Source organism: Ornithodoros turicata, chromosome 6, assembly GCF_037126465.1.
Source record: "Ornithodoros turicata isolate Travis chromosome 6, ASM3712646v1, whole genome shotgun sequence".
In the NCBI taxonomy this organism is placed as follows: domain Eukaryota; kingdom Metazoa; phylum Arthropoda; class Arachnida; order Ixodida; family Argasidae; genus Ornithodoros; species Ornithodoros turicata.
In genome coordinates, this window is record NC_088206.1 from 46827992 (window position 1) to 46838568 (window position 10577).

General features: G+C 46.4%; 1 long non-coding RNA gene across 1 annotated transcript; it reads right to left on the reverse strand.

Annotated features, from left to right (window-relative positions):
* Positions 1-231: 231 nt before the first annotated feature.
* Positions 232-1289, reverse strand: LOC135397979 (uncharacterized). The gene is made up of 3 exons (XR_010423926.1): positions 1013-1289; positions 872-933; positions 232-795 (listed from the first exon to the last, which is right to left on the reverse strand). It is a non-coding gene; the product is annotated as an uncharacterized LOC135397979 (long non-coding RNA).
* Between the last annotated feature and the right edge of the window lie 9288 nt (positions 1290-10577).

Sequence of the window (10577 nt, forward strand, 5' to 3'; positions counted from 1 at the left end):
CTGTAAAAAATGACAGCTGACCGGGACTAGAGCTGACAGTCAATGGTGTGCGCATATTCAGCGTTCCTTCACAAAAATGTCAATAAGCAAAAAAAAAAAAAAAAAAGCATGGTCAAGGAGAAGCATCCCTATTGAAAAAAAAAAGCGACATCAGGTCTGATGTGATTTGGGACACTGTCTTGATGCTAACATCAGAGCTGCTCTGATGCTAATGTTAACACCAGCTGATATTAGCATCAAGACAGTGCCCCAAATCACATCAGATCTGATGTTAACATCACAGCTGCTCTGATGATGATGTTAACATCAGAGCTGCCCTGGCTGATGCTCACATCAGAGCTGTCTTGATGCTGATGTTGACATGAGAGCTGCATGGATGCTGGTTACGGCAATCTTGAAAATGCTGCAGTCTTGGTTTACTGAAATGTTCTGCAAAGAAAGCCCCTCATGCCTGCGGTATATGAGTACCGACAAGAACCCTCACGAAACAGGAGATAGCAACAACAAATCACTTCACCAGAACAATTCACCACTCCGGAGTACGTACCTTTTTAACGCATATCCATTTATCATCAACATACCTGAGCGTTGAACTCACGGGGGCACAAAACCTGGTAGTGATCGAACGGTGAACAGCGCAAAACAGCACACCTAGGTCCTCATTTCCGGTCCAACTTGACCTTCTTCCGAAAAAGCACTTCTAAGCGTTGTCATGGCGAGCAAGAGTCCCCACCGCATTTGAACACGGTGCTTGAGTTTCTCTTGCTGGAGGCCGCTGCGTCATACACGCTGAACCTGCAAGAAATATCGTTCCAGAAAATACGATGGCAGGACACGTATATGTAGAGCAGTGTAGAGACATATGACATACCGTCTGCACAAAGTACAGTCGACTTCACTTGGCGTTCTATCTCCCTGTCGTTGTGCAGATCCCTGCAAATAGAGTAAAACGAACAATGAGAATGCATGGCGCAGTCGAACATATTACTTCACAGTTATATTAATTACACACCTGAAACGGCAAGAATCCTGAAGGCGAAGGATGATTTGGCTTCACATGCAAGGCAGCGTCTTCACTCTTTGACATGTCAAACGAGACCGACTGGCCTGCTCGCGGTTAGAAGAAACGCTTCCACTTACGGACAGTTGCAATATCAGCCGGGTTGCAAGAACGACAGCACCAGGTGAGAACAACAATACAAAGCCTCTAAAACGGTTTAGACTTGCTGGAACGCTCGCAATTACGCGAACTACACGCGGCGACGAGAAACGACCGTTACAGCAGCCAAAGCGAACCCAACAAGAACAGCGCATGCGCGACAGGCAGGGCTGGCTGGTGGTGGCATGGAAGACAAGCGACGACGCGCGAGCGAGTGCGGGTGAGCCTGTGTTGAAATGGGCATGGAGCCAACATTTCCGCGCAATGGCTTGGCGGACGAAATATGACGACGGGTAGAATCGTACTACCTCTTGAGATTGTGGCCGTTCCAGGATCTTTCGAGAAATGCTGCTGTTTTCATAAGAATCACTGAATGTTGTGTTTGAAGCAAAATTGCAACATGAGATTGGCCAAAGCTGAGGTATTAGTTAGTTATGATTGTGAACAGATCGGCAGTGCAACCTGACAGTGAGAGATCGATAGAATCAAAAACAACAACAACAAAACACTCACTGTTTTGCCGACCTTTTCTCTAGTGTTCTTTCTTTCTTTCTTTTTTTTGTTTGTGAAGGAAAGCAATGAAGGAAAGCAAGGTTAAATGCTACATTTTTCTTGACTGTGTGCGATGGTGTACATCACAGGTTCCTCATGTGCCATGAATCTACTTAAAAGCTGCTGATGGTGGCAGGGATTCACACTTATAACAGTGACCAGAATGCGGCAGGAGTACTTTTGAGGCACTCTGGCCACGTTGACCACAAAACGGCGTTCCATACTCCCTCCGAACCAAGCTTTGCAAAACTTGTAGCACAGAAACATTAACAACACACACGCCGGCCATTTGCACCCAGCAATGACAACCAAAACAAAGATGATGGCGATGGCAGTCGCGGTAGCCCAAATGCAGGGAGCTCCAGCGTAGTCTTTGCGGGTTTCGGTGCAGCGGTTTTCGTCGGATCAGTTCGACTTGCTAAAGCTCTCTTCGTTTCGTTTCACGTGAGTTTTTCGTTTCGGGGGATTCGGTCGTTTCGTTCGGGCGTGGCCGACTCTTCCCGAGTATCTTGTACTTGCGTGCTTTGCAGTGAGGCTCCATTAATACTTCTGTTCAGGGTGCTGCGTGTGCATGTTTTCTGTTATACAACACAACACAGCACAACACATGAAGTGAACTGCAGCCCAATGTTTGAAAGAGTTACCTCATACCAGACAGCCAAATTCCTTCCTGAAGGGATGCTTCACTGTCTCGTACAGCTTGGGACAAAAGTTTCTGAAACACGGGTGTTTTGTATTTCACTTCTCCACGCCTCCCCTGCGGCCTAAGGGGAACACTTGTTGAACAGAATCCCCAAGGATTCTGTTCAACAAGCATTCCCCAAAGGTGGCTGGGAAAAGTCCAATACAGAATACCCGTGTTTCAGAAACTTTGTCTCAAGCTGTACCATCCGATCACGTGTTACCGAATCTGCATAAGCATCAGGAGACGAGCGGGAAGAAATACTTATCCAGTACACCACAGCAGATCGGGACGTTAACGGGGATCCACCGGGAAAGAATCCTGGCCGGGACGCAAACGGGAATCTATCGGGTAAGAATTCTGACCGGGACACGAACGGGGATCTATCGGGAAATAATTTCATGTAGTTTCTGTAGTTTCTGTAGTCGGGAAGCAGTCGGGCTCGTGACGGCGATATCGGCCACCTCGAACCCATCATCCCCGTTACGTTCCCAGCCGAATCCCAGTCCTTTGTGCTGCTTGGGTGTCGTATCTCTACGATAGAAGCACGTTTGGTCATGGTTCGGGGCCGATTAATGGATTCTATAGTGCGTGTAAATGAATGTTTCGTACGTTACGGCATATACGGAAAATACTCGCACAGCGCGTATTTTGGGATACTGCCATCTGCTCCAATTGCCTTTGTGTGTGTGTGTGCGCGCGCGTGTGTGTGTATGTCTTGCTGTATTTCTAGAGGCACTGGTGTAAGCAGCATGGCGTCTGAGTCTGGTGGGCCGTATTCTGCTTCTTCGCTTTCTGTATACAGTTAGGAAAATTACCGCGTTGCATTTCAATCTGCACTGCCGGCCTCAGTTGCTCTGTTGGTAACGTGTTCACTTGCTGAGCTCATGATCGCGGGTTCAATCCTAGCCGAGAATGGTAGCTATGTGGGAGCGATAAACATTGCTTCCAGCACCGGTGTGTTAAAGATTGCTTTGGCGCGTCTAAAGTACCCCGGATGGTCGAAATTATCAGTAGCCCTACCATGCTGTACGTGCAGCATCTCTTCACACAAATGGGGTAACTTACGTTGCGCGTAAATTTACTCCCAATTATATTATTATTCAATATGCACTGTGGTACGGTGCAAAAAGCAGACGATGTCTGTGGTGCATGCCTTCTTTGTTGTATACCTTCACACCAAAAACGACGAAAAACAATACTTACATTAACAATTTTTAATGCATATTTTGAGGTGCGTAGTTCCATGCATACTTCTGCAGAGTTTTAGTGCATATTTATGAGCACTCCTGTTTTGATTATCGATGGGTCGCTGTTCATGTATCACTGAATCTCCCAGCTGAATGTGTGAACACGGTAGCATCCTTTTGCAACAGGTAATGGAATAGGCATTGTCTTGTGGATTTTCGCTGCGCTGTGTGTACTGGCGAACTACCTCAAGGACACACGTGCTGAAATAATCTTCTAAATCATTAAGTGCTTTCACACGTCAAGCGTTTTGGAACAACTGGTCGCACCAGTGCACATACCTGTCCATTTTTTACTTTCTACTTTAGACATAAGTCGTAATGATTATTTTCAGATGTCATAATAAGAACCTCTGAGCACCCGCACAGTCCGCAACGTCCCCCTCCAGAATAAGAGGTGGTAGGTGATAGCACGCTTGATCCCCTGGCACTTTCCCCTTCCCCTGAAAGAAAAAATCCTGGGAACGCCCATGGGCAGCCGTGATTGCTGAAACGGCCGACACGTCTCTCCAGTCCGCTTTCCCATCCACGCAGCACTGCACTGGGTTCTGCATTCAACCGCTCACAGTCGGCTTCAACCGGCGCGAACCCTCTTTGGCGGCATGTTTCGTGCATCCGCAAGTTCGGCGGTACGCGGGCCAGCTTTCCCTCTGAGCTCTGATACCAAAGGGCTTTCTCGGCTTGAAGCATCGTTGGTTTGGTTTGATATCGTCTATACGACGTGGGCCGAACAACGTGAATATCATGAGAGTCACGCTCTATGCTAAACCTGGAAGAAACGCGCGCACCCATGCGCAGTTCCTTTGGGACCGTCGTAGTGATCTGTGATCCTATTCCAGAACCGGAGTGTATCAAAAACTCGACGGCAAGATCAGGCCGGACAACGGTTTGGGCAGTTCGAAGTGTCTATATGCCGATTCCATTGCCACGAAGTGTATAAATGTCCAGGCGTGAGAGCACACTGTACGTGAGGCCGAACCGTTCTACAGGTATTTTCTTTTATGTGTGTCGTCTCTCTTGCAGTGTCTTCCTTGAAGTGCCGAATACAGTTCACCGACCATATACGTGCGGACCATCACAGTCGTCACTTTGTCTCCTATTTTGTAATAAATCTGTTACGCTGTTACTGATAGAAGGCAATGCTGAACGTCGTACTCAGAAACAACACACAAGTTCGAATAACAAAAAGACAAAAACAAAACTGTGTGCAATGAAACATTGGGGCTGCGTCCCGAAGCTGTTTAGCATAATATACTGGGTTGTCGTCTGTACGTGTGCAGAGTACGCGCCAAAATTATGCAACCCAGTTTCATGCCACATTCCCCTGGACATTTTTTCATTTATGCTTGCATTCTGCCTTTGCAAAAAAAAAAAAATCATAAGGCGGAAGCGTGGTATGCTCTGGTTGCCCAAAACGATGTCGGACAATTGATGCTGTCATTTTGTTCACGTGACAGTGACTTCCTCTGAGTTCATACTACACAATACCCGTCCCATTTTTCCATGTACCCGCTCATTCGCCCGGACATCAGGAGTGTTTCATTGCCCGTAGTAATGAAAAGAAAAGGAAGGAGCGCCGAGAGACTGATTTTCATAACCGATTTATAAGCCCGAACGCGCCGCTTCTTTATGCTCTGGAACCAACCTCCACAACGCACCTGCTCTGAAGCGATGCAAACCAAACAACGCGAGAACGCCAAGGTCAACCCTCATTTTCTGACCCTTACGGATGGCACCCAAGTGCAGCACTACAGAGTCCCCAACTCTAAATACAACACTGAACGGCAAGCCCTTCCCCTTCCACACATGACACATCAGATATAACAGCCCGCCGCTCTTAATGCTGGAGCCATCCCCACACCACCACACCTGCTCTGAGGCGACGCAAAACTAAGAGCGCGAGCGCGCCAAGGTCAGCCCACCTCCCCTGCTCTTATTCATCCAAGTGCAGCTCCGCCCAAACGACCGAGACCCCGACTCCAAAGCCTGAACATAACGGTGAACTGCAAACTCCCCTCTCCCTCCCACCCACCAGCAGCAAGGTCACACATACAACTGAAACCTTCCCGCCACAACCGTTAAGCTTAGATTATCACAGGGCACGAGAACAGGTACGCTGAAAATGGGGTACCATATTTATGTCTAGTCATGCATACTTGCAATGCTTACTTCTGTGGGCAGTTGTATGCACCCATCCACCCACCTACGACTAATGTCAACCCCACACCCTAAACCGCAGATTTCAACTTGAAAAACCTATCGCAGGGTCTTCAAATTCAATATCTCATCTTCGCACATAAGTCAACATCAAAGTCAGCATCAAATCATTGCCCGTCACTCAACATTACTGTCACCACCACATCATTGCTCATAATTCAACATAAAATTCAAATTCACATCACATCATTACCCATCATTCAACATCAAACTCAACATCACATCACATCATTGCCCATCATTCAACATCAAACCCAACATCGCATCACATCATTGAATCATTCAACATCAAACTCAACATCACATGACATCATTGCCCATCATTCAACATCAAACTCAACATCACATAACATCAGTGCCCATCATTCAACTTCACTCAACATCACATAACATCATTGCCCATCACTCAACATCACATCATTCTGAGTGATGTGATGGTGAATGATGTCGGTGATGGACATCATGAGTGAATTCGCCGACCTATGGACCCGATGCTCGTCGCCGGTCACCGTGACGTCGAGGGATGTGTGGAGAAGCCAGTAGCGGCGGACGATGGGTCGGTTGAAACCCGCGTTGATGAGACACAGGTCGACTGCCTCTCCTCGTCTATACTTTTCCAACAGCTCGAGCTTGTAATCTATGAAACGCTTCATTTTCTTTGTAATCTTCCCACTGACGGTGAACAGACGTACGGGTATCGTCTTGAGAATCGAGCGAAAGTCACCCTCGCAACCATCGCCGTGAATATAATAAGGCCATAATCGTGTAATCGCAGCAAGTCCCGATACATTCGCGTTTGCACAAAGGTTGCAAACATCTGTTCGGACGTCATGACTGAGACGGAATGAGAGTACACATAACCTTTTTTTTTTTTTATCGTGAGAGGGTACACATGAATTAGGCTCCAGCTTTGGTTTCATAGCAGGGATATTAGCCCAAATATGGTCGAAGGCTGGAGTCTAACCACTGGCTGGGGTTTCCCGACCAGAGTCCACCACAGCGACAGGTGGTCAGCTGATCGCCGATTACCTGACCGCTACCCCCTCCCCAGCATACAGGACTTCGCCGTTAACCTCCAGGGCTCCACCACCTTCTCCAAAATTGTTTTAACGAAGCCGTACCATCAGATTCCCATGGCTCTAGAAGACATCCATAAAACAGCAGTAACGGCTCCAATCGGCCTCTTCGAGTTCGTTAGGATGCCTTTTGGATTGAAAAACGCAGCCCAAACATTTCAGCGTTTTATTGATTCGGTGGTAAGGGGACTACCCTTCGTTTTTGCGTATATGGATGATCTACTCGTCGCAAGTGAAAGCCCCGAACAACATCGTCTCCATTTCTTCGCTTCTCGCTCCAACGCTTCTTGGCCCCAAGGTACCTCGTCGTCATTTACTTGCAACAGATGATGATTCAATTTTAATGGCGCATAAGCAAGTCAGGCTAGAGTGCGCCAAAACCATGGAAAAATTGTGACTATTAAAAATCAGACGGTTATACTAAAATAATATTATAATAAAAATAAGCAGTCGAAGAAAAGGCAGAAACAATTGTTGACATTGTGTGGCAGGTGTCGAGTTTTACACACTAGGTGTTCAATAATAATGTACGCTAGATATTCTGTAGCATCAAAAGTACAGCGATATACACACTCAATATGGGATGGGGATACGTGAAACCAATATAACACATACTTACATTTCAAACTTCCTTGAAAAAGGCTGTCGAGGACTGTCGGATTTGTCAGACTCGATACAACGCCAGTAAGCACAGTGTGGAATGACTGTTTCATTTTTCGAAAGCAGAGGTGCAGCCCCCACGACCTTTCGTCATCTCAATGCTTCAGAGCGGCATAGCCTATAGTAAGGAGCCATAAGAAGGGTCACATAAAGTATAACTGGGTTCATGAAGCGGACTGTTCTGTGGGATACGTAAGAAAGCATACGTGTTACAGCTAGAGAATGATAGGATGCAATTGCATGGTTTTGAGTGCGTAGACTTGGAACTGAAAAATAAAAGTGCTAACCTTGTTGCAACTGCTTTACCGTCAGAACCACACGAGAGCACACTTGGCTTCTTTAGATGAAGGTACAAAGAATTAAACTTCAGCATTTGCAGTACATCATCAAGTCCCGATGCTCCTTTCAGGTGCAGCAGACAGAATTTTGCTGAGGCGAGTGACTGCCGTTGCGGTTCGTTGCTTCGTAGCAGATCAAGAACAGTGCGCCGCAATGATAGGTGAAACGTTCAGAATATGGCGAACAACTCCAACACCAACCCAATGACCCGAAAAAGCAGGATGAGCCGGGAATCACACAAGTTCGCAAGCTCGTCACATGGCAACCACTACAGCTGACCGGATACGGAACCATATGGAACGCAAGGCAACAGAACGCAGATTGAAAAGGCAATCGTAGAACCTACTGCATGTGTTAAATGCAGGGTATATTTTTCTTTTTGAGACTAAAAACATATTAACATATAAATGCCATTTCATAAAGGGAATTGACAGGGTATTGCGTGACCACGTGACGCGTTCGAGCCAATTGTGGGTGTTGCCAGTGGCCCTCATGTTGACGTCATTTTGATGGTGGGCCATTGTGGATATTCTATATAAACGTATGTTTTCTCGGTTTGACGCTAGGCGTGCTGCACTCGGATGAAGTCGAATGTTTAAAATCCGAGTTTACAGCAACCATGGGGTTTTAATGCGTGAATTTTCGCATGCAGAGTCATTGTTGGGTGCTTTATCGGCTGCAAGTACGAAAGAGCTCCCACAATTTCTGGTCAGAGTCCTTTTAACACACTAATTGTTCAACCAGGATTACAATACTCTGTAATACATTCATAATCAACCCTGAGACTGAGGGACACAAACTAACGACACCAGCTCGCCTGCCTCATTGCCACCTTATACAGTGGTGTTACATATGCTTGAAGTCACCAGTTGAGGTACCTGGAAAGAGGCAAAAGCCCCAGTAGTCACGTAACATGCCCTATATTTTGCAATTAAAAAAGATAGACGTGATAGGTGCTATTTCAAATAAACTGCTTTTTGGTCTTCTGGCGGAAATCTGCCTTCTTCGTAAAAGAACTGTCCAATATGCCACCTGGCCAGAGTGTCCTCAGCTGTGCGGGCTCCACCGAGGATGTGGGCCCACTTGTATACGTGTCAAGGACGAGGGCACCAGGCTCAAACAGCTAAAATGTCGGCATTTAGCTCAAATAGTACGGTAACTAAAATACACACGAGCTAATAACTGAAACATCTACACATGCTCATTACATGCTACACATGCATAATTTTATGTATATACAAGCACAGGATGTATTCTAATTCACATTGCCACACAGCTAATCTAACAGCTGTATTGGCATCAATGTTATCAGCAAATAAGGGGGTATGTTTATTTGGATGAGTAATGAATAATGAAGGGAAAGGGCTGAAGTCGATGCGCAGGCTTTACAGGATGCCCAGAGAAAGTTGAACTGGTTGAACACAGCAGTACACCAGTGATATAGTAGTGATTGGTGAGGTTATCTTTGGTATTGTACAAAGCACAGAGCTGTAGCAGGAACAAAATCTCAATCTGTAAACATGAAAGCAGATGAGTGAAGAGAAAAGAATGGATACAGATGCTCAATATATTACAGAAATATTCTGTTCAAGTATGGTTTCTAAGATCATGCTAAGCGAAGTCTATTTTTATCAACAGTGCACCACATGAGTTTAGTGACTACATTCGGTAACTTCTATTTTGTCTTTTTTTACTCTATGTCTCTCCGTCTTGTGTGTCGTAAGCGGCCGTAAGGTTCCAGGTCATGCAGATGAGAATTAACCCATTTGCACAATCCTGAAATCTGTGATAGCATTTGGACCACACGGACTCGGAGATCTTGGTTAGCCCCAAAAACGAAAAGTACTTACACTTTTGCGCCGTTTAGATGGATGTTCTTTCCCCGGTGTGGACAGGCATTGTGATGGCACTACGCCTTGATTAAAACGACACTGAGTTGATATCCAGTATGTTGAAGAGGTTCAGCGTCCCCTTCGCAATAGCAATTACCGAAATCTTCGCTACAAACACGAGTAGGCGATGGCGCCGCACCGTCTTTCCATTCCGGTGGTCCGATTGCTTTGTGCCATCAAAGCTGTCCGTCTCGTCACTGGGAAGCATATGACATTGGATGCCCGGCGAATATTGACGTGAATTAGGGCAACCAACCAACCATCCAACATCGTATGTTTATCGGTCGGCTAACAGCGTGCTATGTGGAGAAGATATGTTTCAACAGTCTGTGCTTCCTGCTTCCAACAAATCGGGGAAGAAAACGGTGCCTCTCGGGACGGTGGTTGACTAAGAGCGTGCTATGTGGTGAGGATACGTTTCAAGAGTGTACGGCTCCCGTTTCTAACATATCGGGGAAGAAAACGATGCCACTCTTGACGATGGTCGGCTAAGAGCGTGCTATGTGGGGGTAACATCTGTTTCAAGAGTGTACGGCTCCCGTTTCCAACATATAGGGGAAGAAAACGATGCGACTCGGGACGATGGTCGGCTAAGAGCGTGCTATGTGGAGAAGATATGTTTCAAGAGTCTGCGCTTCCTGCTTCCAACAAATCGGGAAGAAAACGGTGCCACTCGGGACGATGGTCAGCTAAGAGCGTGATATGTGGGGAAGATCTATTTCGAGAGTGTACGGCTCCCGTTTCCAACATATC